The 16,723-nt window shown below is 42.7% G+C and overlaps 1 protein-coding gene across 15 annotated transcripts in view; it reads right to left on the bottom strand.

The window, feature by feature from the left end:
• The window catches only part of ENOX1 (ecto-NOX disulfide-thiol exchanger 1), a 514,187-nt gene that overhangs the window by 205,872 nt on the left and 291,592 nt on the right, over positions 1 to 16,723 (bottom strand). For 11 of the 15 annotated variants that reach the window (XM_074988353.1, XM_074988361.1, XM_074988354.1 and 8 more), the window contains 2 exons: positions 6,592 to 6,666; positions 6,053 to 6,254 (listed from right to left, as the gene is read on the bottom strand). The exons of 1 other annotated variant lie outside the window; for it this stretch is intronic. The gene's annotated coding sequence lies outside the window, so the exon portion shown is untranslated. The remainder of the gene's footprint in view (positions 1 to 6,052; positions 6,255 to 6,591; positions 6,667 to 16,723) is intronic. 3 more of the 15 variants (XM_074988362.1, XM_074988360.1, XM_074988359.1) reach the window with 2 other exon arrangements.

Genomic DNA, 16,723 nt, shown 5'->3' with positions numbered 1-16,723 from the left:
CCTGGAAATGTTGTACAGTGAGGCTGGCAGGCTCCCTGCCTGGTTCTTTGTAGCTCCAGGAAGTGGCTGACAAGAGAGAGGGATGGCCAAAGGGGAAGGGATGACCAAAGGGGCTCTGTGCTCTGACCCACCCTGAGCACCAGCTCTGCAGCTCCCATTGGCCAGGAACTGCAGCCAATGGGAACTGCAGGGTTAGCACCTATGGGGTGTGATAGTGTGCAACAGAGACCCATAGCTACCTCTTTTCCTACACCTGAGAACCTGCACCCCCAGCTCAGAAGCTGTGCCCCCTCCCATGTTCTGAATCTCTCAGCCCTGTAACCCAAACTCCATGTCCCTGGGCCCAACACAGAGCCTGCACCCGCAGCTGAAGTCCTCACCCCCTCCCACACTCCAACGCCCCTTCCCCAGCCTGGTGAAAATGAGTGAGTGAAAGACAGTGGGGGAAAGCATGCAATGGTGGGAAGAGGGAACAGACTGAAGAGGGGGTGGGGCTTGAAAGGACAGAGCAGAGGTAGAGGCAAGGGTATTTGGTTTTCTGCAATTAGAAAGTCAGCAACCGTAGCTGCAAAACTTGCTTCAAGAAAAAAGTTACACAACTCCACTCACTACATCTTGGGACGGAAGCCCTACCTCAACACTGGCTATATGGAAGATGGGTTACTAACATTAATGTGCCTAACTTAGAGATGCAATCAGCTTAATGACTTGTAAACAGCCTTGTTTGTCCTGTAAGTCTTCGAGGTGGCTGGTGCTCAAAAGCCATGTCACCTGGTGCAGGCCTCCATTATGGAATTCAATTGTTTTCCATAATTGGGATGCAGGATGATAAAGCAAAGGGTTTCTGCCCAGCAGGAAAGTCTTTTCAAGCAATGGGAATCTTTCAGTCTGCCACACAAATTGTCTGATGCACCCTAAGGAGAAACAGAAGAGCTTTACAACATACTGGGACTCAGGTCAGGGTAAGATCTTTTTTGGCTTGAAGCTTTCACCTAATGTAGGGAAATCTATTTAGGGTAAAAACTCACAAATAACTAGACTCTTAGTGGAACAGAACTTTCTTTTATTTTAATTTGATAAGTCACTTGAACTGTGTGTTTGCTTCATAAAAATGATTTTGTTTACAATCAAGCCCAGTGTAAATTATTGCCACTTGGGGAGTGGTACCACTGTGCATATATCTCCCCTTCATGGATAAACGGGGGTGACCTAATGAGTCCTCCTTGTACAAATGTCCTTTTACACAGAGACAGATGGATTTATTGGGGTTTTGAACCCTTTGGGGAACTGATTTCACAGATGCTGTGACCTAAAAATTGCATCTTCCCAGAAGTGTGGTTAATCAGTGTCTGCATTTTTTCTGTGGAGGGGATGGGGAAGAAAGAGGAAGCATAAGCAACCAACATCAAGGCAGAACTTTCTCTCTCCCTGTCATCCCAGCCTTCTTGTCTACAGCACAGGGAATAAACATTTCAGTGATAAGTTTTGTATCAGTCTGGCTTCTATGCTTAATTTCATAAGTGTAGCATCTGAAGTGAAGGTTCAAAAATGCCTTAAATGAAATGAACAATATTCTTCTGTGCCAAAAGCCAGTCACTGCTTCTCCTCAATATTTGGATATATGAAACAAAGCAGGCTGCACAATGAGTGAGTAGAGAACTTCTGCAAAAGTCGCCCTTCTTTAGGCAACTTTTAGCAGCTGTACTCTTTTAAAAATTGGGTTCTGGCTATGGGTGCTCAGCACCTCAAAATCTGCATATTACAGCAGTGTTTTGTTGACCAAATGGTCATTATGGAAGAGCCAGGTTTCAAACTATAAACCAAGAAAGAGATGAACTTTTCTGAGGCTGGGTGCAGTAGAATCTTTTGGAAACTGGAAGGTGGATAAGAATATAAGTCTTCAAGAAATGACAGGGAAAGGGGAAATTATACACCCAGTGTATACCCGAGGTATATTTATAAAATGTAAATGGTGAGAAATGAAATTATTCATTTGATTTTCAGTCATTTGGAATGAATTATGATACCCACATTCACTCCAAGCTCAGCCACTGGAAAATTATGCAATCCTATAAAACTCAGAAAATAAATGGTACTGTATTACAACACTTTACCTCTCGTATGTGCAAGTATGTTCCTGTACACATACATTTTTGTATACCTGCATATTAGCATTTACACCAGTAATCATGGCACTGCCGTCAAACAGCAAATCAGCATTATGCCAAAAATCCTAAAATCACTCAGAGAAAGTGACAAGGTATTTTCAGTTTACTCTGAAATCAAACAAAACCAGTTTGTACACAACATATCTTGGGGATGAACTGCTCATTCAGGATGCTGCAGTATTAAATGCTTTGCCTCAGCAGTTTTTGAAGATAATATCTGAAACACACAAAAGGCCAGATTTCCACCAGAAAGTAGAACATAGCAAGATTTCAGGAAGGTAAAAATAAAACAAAGGTTTGTGAAATAAATAGTGTTCCCTTGTTGTTTTAAAAGCCACTTGGTAACTTTTTTTTAAAAAAGAAAAATCAAATCCAGAACTTCACAGGCAACTTGTGCCAGGTTTTAACAGGTTATAAATGTGCTTGTTCTTTTGTGAAAATCCTAGCAGCCGCAGCCTGAATACACTGACGTCTATAAATAACAGATTCTGGAGACGTAACACAGAAGTCCGGCTTAAGGATAACAAAAGCATATGAAGGACTAAAAAATCTGTAAAAAAAAAACCAAGTTTGCAGGCTGGCAATGCAGTGCTCTAATGACACAAAGCAAACACGGATTTTGCTCAAACACAAAGTGTCATTGATGGTCGCTGTTTTTCTACTCTCTCTAGGAGCTGATTTTAAATTGCAAATTGCTTGCTGTCCATTTCAGAGAAAGAATGCTTACAGAATATATTGTACAATTCCACAATGCCATCTTTTAAGCCAAACAGATATATAGTTGAGGCTTCTGAAATTTTCCAACAAAATTATAATGATAATCTATTAAGCAAATATAACGCTGCTTTTCATCCAAGGTCCTCAAAATGTTTTTACAAACACAACATTCCTCTAATAAATAGTTCTTACATAAAGGGAGCACATAGAGCATCCCCTCTTACAGAGAAAAATAAAGAACAGTAATGAAAAAGACTGTCTTGTGCAGGAATGGAGGCTTCTCTATAGCATAGAGGCACTGTGGAAAAAATTCTCTCTTACATCCATGCTGTCACTCCCAAATCAGAGAGTGAGGAAATAGATATAAGAAATTAAATTCTCTACCGAGCGCGTAAACAGTCTTAAAAAAAAGCCCAGCAGGTCATCTAGTCCAGTTCACTGCCACTGGGCCAAACGGTTCTCCTGATATCCATGCAAAGATGGGAGCCTCCAAATTCATATTTCTGGTAATCTTTTCCATCCAAGTGCGGCGTTCCTTCCATTCATGATTGAAATACATTTTTACGTGCGCCAAGGCATGTAAAAATGCGCACCAGCAGTCGAAACAAAAAACCTGACTGTGGGAGCTCAGCTCATCACCTGGATGATATCTGAATCTCTCCTGAGCCACTGCACAAGTGCACAGCTTCCAGGGAACACTGCTCCCGATACAGCTCTCCCTTTTTTACATGGAAAGGGGGCTCAGCTGCCATCATTATAGCTTCCTTCCACCTCTGCATCCTGAGAAGGCCTCTCCACACCCTCATAGAAATTAGACAGAAAAAAATAAAGGCCAGGACTGTATTACCCTTACTGCCTAAAATACCATTCACAAGGTGCAGAACTAACCTATGGAACAAGGTCATCCAGGGGTGGCCCTGGTAGCAAGGTTCCATTGTTATAGGAATAATGGCAGTACCATGAGCAGTTTGGGGAACCAGGGCCTCCCAGCGGATTCTGCTGCTTATTGGGAATCTACCAGGATTGTGGGAAGAAGTAAATTGCATCGACCTGGCAAGATAACCTGGGGGGGAGTGGAAGGGGATTGCTGTGAAGGGATCATCATGGAGATTTCCTTGCTCCAGCCTGTTCTCACAGGACTTTCTGCTGAAAGGGTTGAACTAGACTAATGTTCCCTACAGCCAAGGACATGACCAGTCTGCCTTGGATTGTTTCAGGAAACATGGCTTTCACCACTTCTTTTGGAAGAGTGAATTATACTGAGAAGCTGAGTTTAGATGCTTCGCCCATGCCATATTACAGAAAAGAATCTCAGATATTTTTTATACTCACTATATATGGAGCGATATGGGATCCCTATTTCTCATGTGCCTTTTCTCACCTTACTCAATTCTGCCCATTAATGCATTCTTACCACAGCTGTTGAAAAATATCTTTGGACTCTGTTTTTTTTTTTTTTAAATTCAGCCTCACACAGAATGTTTCCGCATTTCCCACCTGGATGCAATGTGAAAGCCTCCTATTCCCAACACATAGAGAATTAAACTGGAGTGTATGGGGAAGCTCTCTAATCCGGAACTCTTCAGTTCAGCAAACTCCACAATCTGGCATGATTTTAGTTAGCCAGACGACCACCTATTATGGGTGTAGCCAAGTTTCCCACAGTCCTATAAAGTTTGTTTACAGGCACTGGTTCCGGCTTTCAGTGCTCTGTGTTGTTTTTTTAACTGTAGTTTACCCCTAAATGTCTTCTAAGAGCCAGATAAGCAGTTATAGTGTTGGTATCATGTTAGACAATATTGACCTCCCAAGGTCCAGCAAATTCTCTTGTCCAGCATTGGTCGGGTCCCAAGGGTGCCAGACAAGAGATGTTCAACCTGTAATATGTAACTGGTCATAGTCACTCTTGTACCTAAGATAAATCTACAGTCTAGTATCTCACAACCTATTGGGGCTACAAACATGTTTTAAATCACCGAAAAGCACTTGCTTCTCACAGTGGAAGATGAGACGATAGCTGAGTGTCACATAGCAATGTTCTGGAAAAGCTTATTTCAGTAAGTCTTAGCTGTTTCTAAAATGTATTTATGATAATTTCTCTCTGCCTCCAAGTCCTGTATAATTGAACTCCTAGACCTAAGGTAACCTGGCATTACAGACAGAGGGGTTTGAATTTAAAAATTACAATAAAATTCTTTTAAAATTTCTAAAATACTTTTCCCCTATAAAATCTGGGGCACACACAGAAGTACATGGTTGTTCCATGTGATATTGTTTTGATTTTTATTTGGGACAATATGCCTAACTCAGGTGTGTTTTTGTCACTTAGCGAAGGGAGCCACCCCAGATTTAGATCACTACAAACTTTTATGTGACAGCATCACATAGTCTCTGTACAAAGCCTGCTAAGAGAGATGCTGGAAGATGTTTTTTAAGTCAAGGATTCTGGTGATAAAATGCATTAAAAGAAAAGCTCGAAGTCTGTTCCACTCAGCTGTGCCATCTCTTCTCTGAATCTATCCACTGGCACTTGTCACATCCCATTCAGGATCCTTGTCATCACTTATAAAGCCCAAAATAATTTCACCCAAGTTTATATCCCAAACCCCATTGCACCCCCTTCCCTGCGTGTGTCCCATCCCTCTCAATTTACTTTTCAGATTTTCTGTTTGGTACACTCTTGGCTTCCTGAGCTCGCACCTGAGGCATTTTCCCTGACCTAATTGCCACACCCTCCTCTCTTATCTAAATATCTTCTTCAGCTAGCACACTGGATTAGGAGTCTGATCACAGCTCTAGCACAGCCCTGCTTTCCAAACCCCTGGGCTAAATCACTTCACCTACATCTCTGTCTTCTCTTTGTTCTCTGTCTCAACTAGCTAGATTGTAAATTTGGGGAACGTTTGTGCAGTACCTAGCACACAGGTCTTCAGTCTCAAAACTGTTAGACACTATAGCAATATAAAATACATCAATGATGATAACACACTTTCCGTCACTGAAAATTCTCTCCCTGTTTCAAAGAGCTGCCTTGTGTGCTTGTTTAATTTGATTTATAAACTCTCCAGGGCAGGGAATGTGTCCATCTGTCTTTATTTTACTACAGCATAAATTTACTACACTATGTACATGTTTTGTAATAACAACACCACAAATTATTTACTTACTTTTCTGTAATCCAGTATTGCTAGTCTTCACAATACAACCAGAAAAACATGTAATCAACAGGGAGGCCAAAAGCTTCTTAAAACCTTTACTTGGGAAGGATGAGTGGCCACTCGAGAGGTAACTGTGAGAAACCTTGGTCAATTAGTTACCCATATTCATAAACGACATTTGGTATGGCAATAAAAATCAAGGGAAATCTGCCTGGAAGAAAACAAAGCAGAATGTAACCAGTGTAAACCAGCAGCACACTCTGCTTTAAACATGTATTATGAGGGTCACAAATAGTATATTAGTTACTTTTTAAACAACCATACTGTTAATGATGCTGTTACAACATTATGAATAAAGCATTTGGCCTGTAGCTATGAAAACAGAAACTTTCATAGCTTTTGACTTGTTAATTTGTATTGTCATCTAATACACTGTGCCAGTGTTCTCCTGGGAACCATTTCTGACTTCAGTCTATGAATATGCTTATGAGATGAATGATGAAATCAGGAAGGAAAATGTGTGGTGTAGCAGTTTTTAACAAAGTTACCTAACTCACTGGCTCTCCTCTTGACCTCCAGCAAAGGACTATTTGGAAACAGAGCCTGGATCAAACAAAGTGCATCTGCAACAGAAGCAAATAGAATGGTTTTGAGACTCCATGTTAATTGTGGTGTCAATATTTCTAGGAGCAGGAAGGATGTGATGATGGCTTTTGCCATCAACACATTTTCTGTGCTAGCTGGTACGGCCGTTTGCATGAAACCATTCTCCCGCACTATGAAGTGGAAGGATGTGCTTGTAGAAAAGGCTATGGACTAAAACCTAGTCCAGAGATTTGGGTTTTATTCCCAACTCTGCCTTAAAATTGCTGAGTGGCCTCAAGCAAGTCGTTTAAGCTCTCTACATCAGAACCACATCAGAAAAATGGGATAATAACTCTCTTCCCCACTGTTTCTCAATCTTGTCTAGAAAGATTATTCTATGCATATGTATTGTGCACAACACAATGCCCCCCAAGCTGCACCTGTAGAGCAACCTGCCCTGTTCTATATTGAGAGGCTGCAGTTTTCAATGTAACCAACAACAAAAAAAAAATGATCACAATTTTTCAAGGAACCCGTGGGAGAGGTGGGGAAATTGCAAGTCTCCTTTCAAGGGACTTCCAATGAAATTCATACTGTGTCAGTTGTAAATTACACTGTGTATCCCTTGCTGTTCATACTAGCTATAGCTTATTTCTTCATGCAGACAAGCACTGTGATTAAATAGGGGAGGGGCTGTGTTTAGTTAAATGAGGTGATCTAGGGTACAAACAATAAATGAGACAATTTATAACAGCTATGTGGGTATTTGTTTTTTAAATTTTGTGTTTATGTCATTTCATAATGAAACAATGGACTTTTCGTAAACATGTATAATAAAAACAAATGATAAATATTAGTAAGAATCCAAGTCTGGAGCACCTAACTGTATTGTCTGGAAAACAGCAGGAGGTCACACAATTAGACTTTGTTATAATACATCTGTTCCAGGAGTACATTCAGTGGCCTTTCGGAAGGGGCACACTAATGAGGCATTTTGCAACAGGTTAATGAGGTGCTGACATGCATATTCTGCACCTCATTAGCATAATGGCAGCCAGGCACATTTCAAAAGCACTGCTTTTGAAATGCAGAATGGCTGTATAGACTAGGGCACTTAGAAATAAGCCCCACACTCTGAAATTCCCTTATTCACAATTCTTTTTGGGAATAAGGGGATTTCAAATTGTGGCACTTATTTTGAAGCACCCATGTCTACACAACCACCTGTTCCAAAGCGCCTCATTAACATGCTCCTTCTGAAAGGCAGGCCCATGTGTGGACACACCTGAATAGTTTATTTTGCAATAATGCTGCTACATACAAAATGCATTTCAAAATAGCACTTAGCTATTTTGAAATACATCATCTAAGCTGCGTCTACACGTGCACGCTACTTCGAAGTAGCGGCACCAACTTCGAAATAGCGCCCGTTGCGTCTACACGCATCGGGCGCTATTTCGAAGTTAACTTCGACGTTAGGCGGCGAGACGTCGAAGTCGCTAACCTCATGAGGAGATAGGAATAGCGCCCTACTTCGACATTCAACGTCGAAGTAGGGACCGTGTAGACGATCCGCGGCCTGCAACGTCGAAATTGCTGGGTCCTCCATGGCGGCCATCAGCTGGGGGGTTGAGAGATGCTCTCTCTCCAGCCCCTGCGGGGCTCTATGGTCACCGTGGGCAGCAGCCCTTAGCCCAGGGCTTCTGGCTGCTTCTGCGGCAGCTGGGGATCTATGCTGCAGGCACAGGGTCTGCAACCAGTTGTCAGCTCTGTGTATCTTGTGTTGTTTAGTGCAACTGTGTCTGGGAGGGGCCCTTTAAGGGAGCGGCTGGCTGTTGAGTCCGCCCTGTGACCCTGTCTGCAGCTGTGCCAGGCATCCCTATTTCGATGTGTGCTACTTTGGCGTGTAGACGTTCCCTCACTGCGCCTATTTTGATGTTGGGCTGAGCAACGTCGAAGTTGAACATCGACGTTGCCGGCCCTGGAGGACGTGTAGACGTTATTCATCGAAATAGCCTATTTCGATGTCGCAACATCGAAATAAGCTATTTCGATGTTGGCTGCACGTGTAGACGTAGCCCTACACACAAGAGAGCCTGTTTTGAAATAGAGCCATTGGATGTACTACGCCTTATTTCAAAATAGGCTCTATTCCCCGCCTTAACAGCACCTACTTTGAAACAGTTATTTCAAAACAGACTCTATTTCTCATGAAATGAGGTTTAGCTATTTCAAAAGAAGCCAACTGCCATTTTGAAATTATTTCAAAATAGTGGCTGTGTTATGTAGGCTGTATGTACATTAGCACTACACTTTTGAAAGAGGTATGCAAATGAAGAAATCAAAAATGCAAATAAGGTGCAGATTTACATTATCTGGCACCTCATTTGCATAATCTCCTTTCAAAAGAGTTTCTTTCAAAAGAAAAAAAGCAGTGTAGATGTGGCTGTTTTGAAAGTAAACCCTGTTTTTGAAAGACCCCTATTCCTAAAAAATTAGCAATAAGGCTCTTTCGAAAATGGGGTTTACATTGGAAAGAGCCGCGTCTACACTGCTTTTTTTTTCTTTCAAAAGAAGCTCTTTTGAAAGGAGAATATGCAAATGAGGTACAAGATATATAAATCTGCACCTCCTTTGCATTTTCAATTTCCTCATTTGCATACCTCTTTTGAAAGCACAATGGTAGTGTATACACCACAGTAGATGGCTGTTATTTTGAAATAACTGTGCTGTGAAAACCTATCCTTGGAGATATGCACCCCAACTTCACTTTTGTAATTCCTGACTTCTGAGTGCCAAATGGGGTGACCTTAACGTTGCACTAATGTCATTATTACATTTTGTATATAACTTCAAGCTGGTCTAGGTGTTTATTCAAAATACTCATTTTTGCAGAAACTTTCATTATGTGGGTGTTCTCTATTATCTCTCTCTCAGACTACAAATTCCTCAAAATAGTGACTGTCCATAATTTTATCTTGTACATTACAAAGCACATCACTGATAAATCACGCTAATAGTTACAGAGGTGGTCACCAGATGCTAATGTTACAGTGTCTTGTAACTTTTTTTCCTTCAGTGTGTGAACAAGATTTCAGTCATGGTAGAAATGCAGTAGTGGTGTTGGCTTTCTTTGGGGGTCTTGTAACTTGGCACAAGGCAGTTTGCTCTCTACCTTCATCTGCCTAACTCCAGTCAATTAATGGGAGAGCTTCTCTGCTAGAACTGGGCACTGGTATTTAGACTGAGATATGTGAAGGATGGGAAATTGACTGTGCACTGTTTATAGCTTCTTCTGTGCCAGAAACAGGATATAAATACCATGTGAAACAAAACCAGTTTCAGTTAGAATATTCCAAAACTCCATGTCACTTATTTCCTCTATAACAAGACTGTTTCTGACATATGATACTCCTTGATGGAGAAAAAATTAAACAGATAGCACAATTAAAAGGGATTTGCACTAGGAATTTCCCCATGAGCTTGTTCATTTACTAGTTTAGTGCAGCACTGCGTCAGAACACTATGCAAAATTAAAAGATATACTACATCTATTTTCAAATGCCTTCTTTTCTGAAGCAACTGAAGACATGACACCAGATCCTGTTTCTTATTAGGCCTGGAAAATATATTTTTTTCTTTCTATGCCACTAGCCTAAAGAAACGAGTTTCTGGTGACTGCTTGCTCTTCCCCCGACCCCTACCCAATCAATGTCACAGCAACTGTGACTTGATAGAGAATCTCTTGAGCACACTGAGGAGTCTCACACTGAGAATGTCCTGCTCCCTACTATAGTTAATTGTGGCATACTTGGAGAGTAGTCTGAAAAAAGATCCACATTCAAATGTTAAAGAACAAATCCTTCCCTTTCCCCATTCTGTTGTTATACAATACCTTAGTAACAGCTGACAGAGATGTTGTTTCTGGTGGAAGGCAGTTTTTTATGAGTGATTAAGTATTGAGGTGACTCATGTATTTGTTCAGTGCAAGCTCTGTTTATAATGAGGCCATACCTCTGCCTGGCCTGTTGTTCCTCTGATATGACAAAAGAAAACTATAAACAAAAGATATTTTGCCTCATGATAATTCTGTGCTGCCTTCTCAGTTCTCTACCCACGTTCATCTAAAACGGGTCAGCAACCTTTCCGAGGAAGAGTGCCGAAATTTGACCTCTATGCACAGTCTGAATGCCTGTGATACTTTCAACAGTGTAGGGTAAAAATTCCTAATGTATGTCATGGTTTCTGTTAAAATCCCTTCTCATTATTCTTAACTCTCATAGTCTGGTATAAGGTCTTGCTAAACATGGTTCATGAATAACAGTGAGAACCTACTGTCCTTTCCCTTTATCATACATTACAGACCTGGGCAAGGCAGTAAACAAAAAGGGTGCCTAACAGATGGAAGAAAGAAATAACAGCAGCAGCTTCAAGGCTGATCCTGGGGTCAGAGAGAGACCTAACTGTCAATAATGAGATACAACATCTTACCATCCTGTTCTTCCTATTAAACATCTCCCACTGTTGCCAGCCCACACTCTCAGAGAGGAGAACAAATGTTACAAATAAGTATGTTTGCCTGTACTTTTACTGTTTCGATTTATACCCCTCAGATATGCACTGTGGACCACATCTCTCTGGAAAGTCTCATCATTACTCCCAGGAACACATAATTAAAATCTAACGATTGCATTGTTTTAGTAAATTTTTGAGGAAAACCACCTGTGCTTTAGATAAAATGAGATATGAGCTATGGGAGGAGTCATTGTGTAACCTTTTAGATTACTGGCTTATTGTGCTCATTTTGTCTTGCAGCTAGTGCCTAACCAGGAGCTCAGAAACTCCCACTCTGCTGTTTTCCCTCTGCCCATTGGCATCCTATATAATCAATTGTAACTAATTGCTTGACACTGTCCACTGAGACGAACAAGCAAAGTGGCACTCCACCAGCGCTGTGGGTAATAAACCCTCCTGCTTGCTTCACACACATTTCCAACAAACAGCTTCATTAATAAATAAATTAAGATGCAGAGCTTTACCATTTAGGTGGTGGTTGATAGCATTAGCTGGTCATTTGTTAATCCACAGGTGGCATGGCTTTGAGCAAGCTACTGACAGCATGGGGAGGAGGGGCGGGGCTGAGCCCTTGCCTCATGTACTGATGAAAATTGGTTCATGTGCCAGTCTTAGCATCCGTGCCTGGGGGCTGCTGACCCCTGATCTAAGATTTTAGGGGCATGATCCAACTCTTACTGAAATCAAAGGGAGTCTCTCTGTTGACTTAAATGGAAAAGGATCGAATTTTAGCTGAACCACAGATACAGTTGATGGCTAAAGGGAGATTAATTTGTGGAAGGGAAAACTAATATGGGAAAGTAATATGATTGGACACAGTGCCCGTGATGATTTGGGTGCCATCTGTGAAATAAGGTTGTTCATGGGCAGGATACGATGATTAATTTAAATGCTTTTCTTACTTATTATTAAATAAAGCCACCTGAGTGACACAGATCAAATCCATGCATACAATTCCCATTAACATCAACAGGATATCCACACAGTGATCTAGGGTGGTTTATGAATGAAATGTTTCTCCTGATCTCACTGCTCATGCTTAGAACACGAACAAGAAGATTGCCATTAACTGGTGCTAATTTTCTACCTGAAAAGTAACTGGATTAACATTTGTGGAGTACTCTTCTGATTTAAAAGGGTTAGATACCCTTGACTGTTCAATAAAATTTGCTTTGATTAATAAACACCTTTTGGTAAGTTTACAGGCTGTACTCTGAGCTGAAGCAATTGTAGCGTATTACCTGTTCTGTACTCTCTCATACAATTAAATGCTTTGAGAATAGAATTATGCAAAACTATGCTCAAATTCTCTTTTTTAAAAATGCACAACCAAATACTCTTTTAAAACACCCTCCTTCCCAGTGATTAATTTTATCTCCGATATTTGATTCAATGGTTTAGCTACCTCTCATTACTTCTCCCATGAATTGTTTATAAAGCAACTTGGCAGCAGCATTTGCATATCACATAAAGGATCCTGCTATGTGATCCCAGGGGTACAGTTTCACCAGCGTTATCATTTTCTGCCACCCATGCATATCCCCAAAGAACTGGGTCTAGCTACTACAGAAAGGCATTTCAAGGTTACCAATCAGGCATTAATGGTGCAGTTACAAAGAGTTCAACAGCTCATAACTAATCTCTCCCTTTGTCTTTCAAAAAATCAGGCTGACTAATTTACTCTATCGCAGAATGATCACTGATCATTACAGTCAAATGTATTCTGATCAGTCTAGTTTAGGGACAGCCTAACCTAAAATAATTAAAATTACAGAATCATTTACTGGACCCAGTAAATCTAAGCCAGGGTCTCAAAGTCACAGCCCACAGGCCACCACAGCCAGAGCAGCTGTGCAATCCAACGCGGGAGTACTGGTGGGCCAAGGGTGGGGCCTGCTTGTTCCTGTTCCTGAAGCCCCGCCCCTTCCCTCCACCCACTTCACTCTCTCTTCCCATTTCACCCCTCCCCATGGCAGCAGTAGTGGTCAATTCCCCCCACTGGGTGTACTCATGGCTCTGGAGCACTTAACATGCACACCCTCTCCACTTTTCCATGGCTACTGCTGCTGTAGGGTGCCTGGCTGCTGCGGTGCCCTGTGTCAGACCCTCCTCAGTAATCCCCAAGCCTGCGTACCTCACAGGGTGGGATGCCATGGTGGGGAGGAGGGCAGGACAGTGGCGGAAAGCAGAAAGACTTGGGGGAGGGTAACGGACAGGTCTCCCCTCAGCAACTGCTCTGGCCGGAGGCGGCCTGCAGACCATGAATTTAAGACCTCTGACATAAATCATCCCTGATGTTTGTCCAATCTGTTCTTAGAAACCCTCCAGTGATGTGGACTCCACCACCTTCCATGGAAGCCTATTCCAGAATATAACTGCTCATATAGTTAAGCTGTGGTTGCACTACAGCTTAAGTGTATATAAGTTATGTTGCTCAGTGAGATAAATTAGCCATCCCCCTGAGTAACATAATTAGGCTGCTTTAAGCATCACTGTGGACTGAAACATTGGTGTGGACAGGAGTTCTCCCACTGCCATAGCTCCTGCCACTCAGGTGGGCAAAAAGGACTAAAGTGTCACATCGGTTTAGAGCAGCTACATTAGAGAGCTTACCACTGGGACACTGTAATTTTCCAGTGTATCCATAGCCTAAGAATATATCTACAGTACCCAGATGATTGACCCAGTCATGGTTGATCTTCCAGGGCTCAATTTTCCACCCCTAGAGGGGGGATGCATGAAATTGAACTAGCAGGAGTCAACGGTCAACCCCTGTACTCCTCAATCTTGTGAGGAGTGAGGAAGGTCCACCAGAGAGTTTCTCCCATCAACCTCCCTCAGTGAGGACAGCCAGGTAAGTCAGTCACAGATAAGCTAATTCCAGCTAAGCAATTACCATAGCTGGAATTGCGTATCTATGATCGACCTTAAGGTCTAATGTAGTCCTGGCCCTAGAAAGATTTTCCTAATATCTAACCTGAATCTCCCTTCTACAGCCCAAGCCCATTGCTTCTTGCCCTGCCTTCTGAGATCAAGAACAGCAGCTCCCCTTCCAGCCCCTAACAAATTGGAAGACTGGTCTTAGGGTCCCCCCAGTTGTCTTTTCGCAAAACTAAACATGACAAGTTTTAATCTCTCCTCATCGATCAGGCTTTCTAAGTCTTTGATCATTTTTGTTGTTTACCTCTGGTCTCTCTCCAGTTTACTACCATGCAATGACTGAAGAGTGGATTACATCGTTACAGTAACTGGGACTCTTTTGGCAGTCTCAGTGGACCAGCAAAGGAAAGCATGAGTATGGTTGTCTCCTCAGGTCAGGATTCAGAAATATTGGCAGGGCAATATGGAAAATCTGCAGTACTCCTGCCATGCTGTTCTTGTTTCACAGAGAAGACCTCAGGCTCCAGATCCATCAGTGGTCTCTTCATCAGCATTAAATTCACAAAAACCCTGTTCCAAAATGCACAGTTTGTCCACTGAAAAAGGGCATGTGGTTATAAAACACAATACAAGTACTGTAGAGATGATGTAAGAATCATTCCCCTCAGCACTGGAAACCTTTGTGCCAGTGACTGAGAGCCAAAAAAGAAGAAAACAAAAAACCCCCTAACCTGTCTAGTTCCATTGCTCAAGCCCACACTGCCAGTAAACCTGACAGAATTTTTAAACTTACTACTCGTAGAAAAACATTTACAGGTTCTTGAAGCCTTTAAACTGAATCTGAAAAGCAGAAGAAAAGGACATGGTTCTAAAGCCCATGAGCCTGAGAGGAAACAAGTTCTGCAGGAACTCAGTGAGCTACTGTTTTCTACTAAGACTGCATGGTGAAGGAGAAAAAATGTCCCTGAATTCATGTACAAACACTCAAAAGTCTGTCTATGGCAGGGAAAGGAAGAGCCAGGAGAAAGCGTGGCAGACAGTTAACCAGCCGCTTGTTGCCTGGAGTGTAGAAGAAGGCTGGCAATTGAAAGACCAATAAACTGTTCCTAACAGAGATCTGCAACCTTACGGTGAGCCTCACACAATGCCAGTTTAACACAAGTCAGACTTTACTGGACACATGACACCTTAATAACGCACAGGCAACAATTCCCTTAACTGCTCCTCAGAATTTCTTATCACCCCATTAAATACCATAGTCTGTATCATAGAATTATAGCAGATTAGGGTTAGCAGATCTCAGGAAACCATCTAATCCAACCCTCTGCTTGAAGCAGGACCAACCCCAACTAAATCATCCCAGTCTGGGCTTTGTCAATCTGGGATTTAAAAGCCGCTAAGGATGGAGATCAGCATTCCCTCTAATTTCTCCCACCTCTGAGCACAATGGATTCTTGTACGTGCCCCACTACGGCCGTGACCCACGACATGGAGGTGATGTGCGACACGCCACCTTCATATTGATGCACATAACAAAATTCTAGTGGGGTGGAGCCAAGAGGTTCTGAATGCGGGAGGGGCTGAGGGCTGGGGCACAAGAGTGTGAGGGCTCTAGCTGCGGGGTGTGGACTCTCTGGGGGGTTGGGGCTGAGGAGTCTGGGACTGGGACAGAGCATCAGGGTGCAAGGGCTCTGAATGGGGTGTGTGGCTGGCGATGAGGGGTTTGGAGTGGAGAGAGGCTCCAAGTTTGGGGAGGGCTCAAAGCTGAGTGTTGGGGTGCAGGAGGAGGTACAGACTCTGGGCTGGGGGTGCCGGTTTTGAGGAGGGGCCACGGGTGGAGGGTGTTCAGGGCTGGGACAACTAACAAGTGGGACATAAGGCTGGGGTCTCAGGCTTACCTGGGCAGCTCCATACTGAGGATAATGAGGAAGGGCTCATTTCCCCCAGTTACATCAGTTCAGTGCTTGGGCCAACGAGGAGGGACTCCCCAGGGCTTGGGGAGAGATATCTATCCCACAGTAGCTCTGGGCCCCTGCATGAGTCTTAACAGGAAGTTGCACAGCCGAGAAGCTGGGGGAACATAGATGGAGATTCTACGACCTCCCGAGGTCATCCATTCCAATGCTTCACCACCTGAGTCTGAGTGTTCACCCCAGCAGTGCTCCCTCTAATTTTTTCCATCCATGCACAGAATATTTTTTGTTATGTGCACCAAGACATGTGCAGATGTGCACCTCCGGTACAAACACAAGCTGCCACCTGTGGGCGGACTCAGGATGTGCATCAAGCTTTGGTCGGGCAGCAGAGCACAGCACGGAGATAAGATAGACAAATCATTTCCCAGGTGGCAGCAGCTTTCCTGGAAGAGATGCAACTGCTAGTTACAATACTGAGCTCTAAGGGGGAAGACAGGGAATAAGAAAAGCCAGATTTTGAGAGTCTGCTCAACTGCTAGTTTTTAATGCCACAGCCTGGGAACTGGTCACAAGGTGAGCTTGTCTATGGGTGCTAACTGCACCTTGTCCAGTATCATGACCCATTGATCGGAAGAGGACAAAGATACTGTTAGAGATCACGTGTGCCTGAAAACTGTCTCAAGTAACTGTCTAAATGGAAGGATTTATGGAAATCAAAACAGTG

This window comes from Carettochelys insculpta, chromosome 1, assembly GCF_033958435.1.
Source record: "Carettochelys insculpta isolate YL-2023 chromosome 1, ASM3395843v1, whole genome shotgun sequence".
In the NCBI taxonomy this organism is placed as follows: Eukaryota; Metazoa; Chordata; order Testudines; family Carettochelyidae; genus Carettochelys; species Carettochelys insculpta.
Note: the sequence above shows the minus strand (reverse complement) of the source record. Positions and strands in the feature narration are given on the sequence as shown.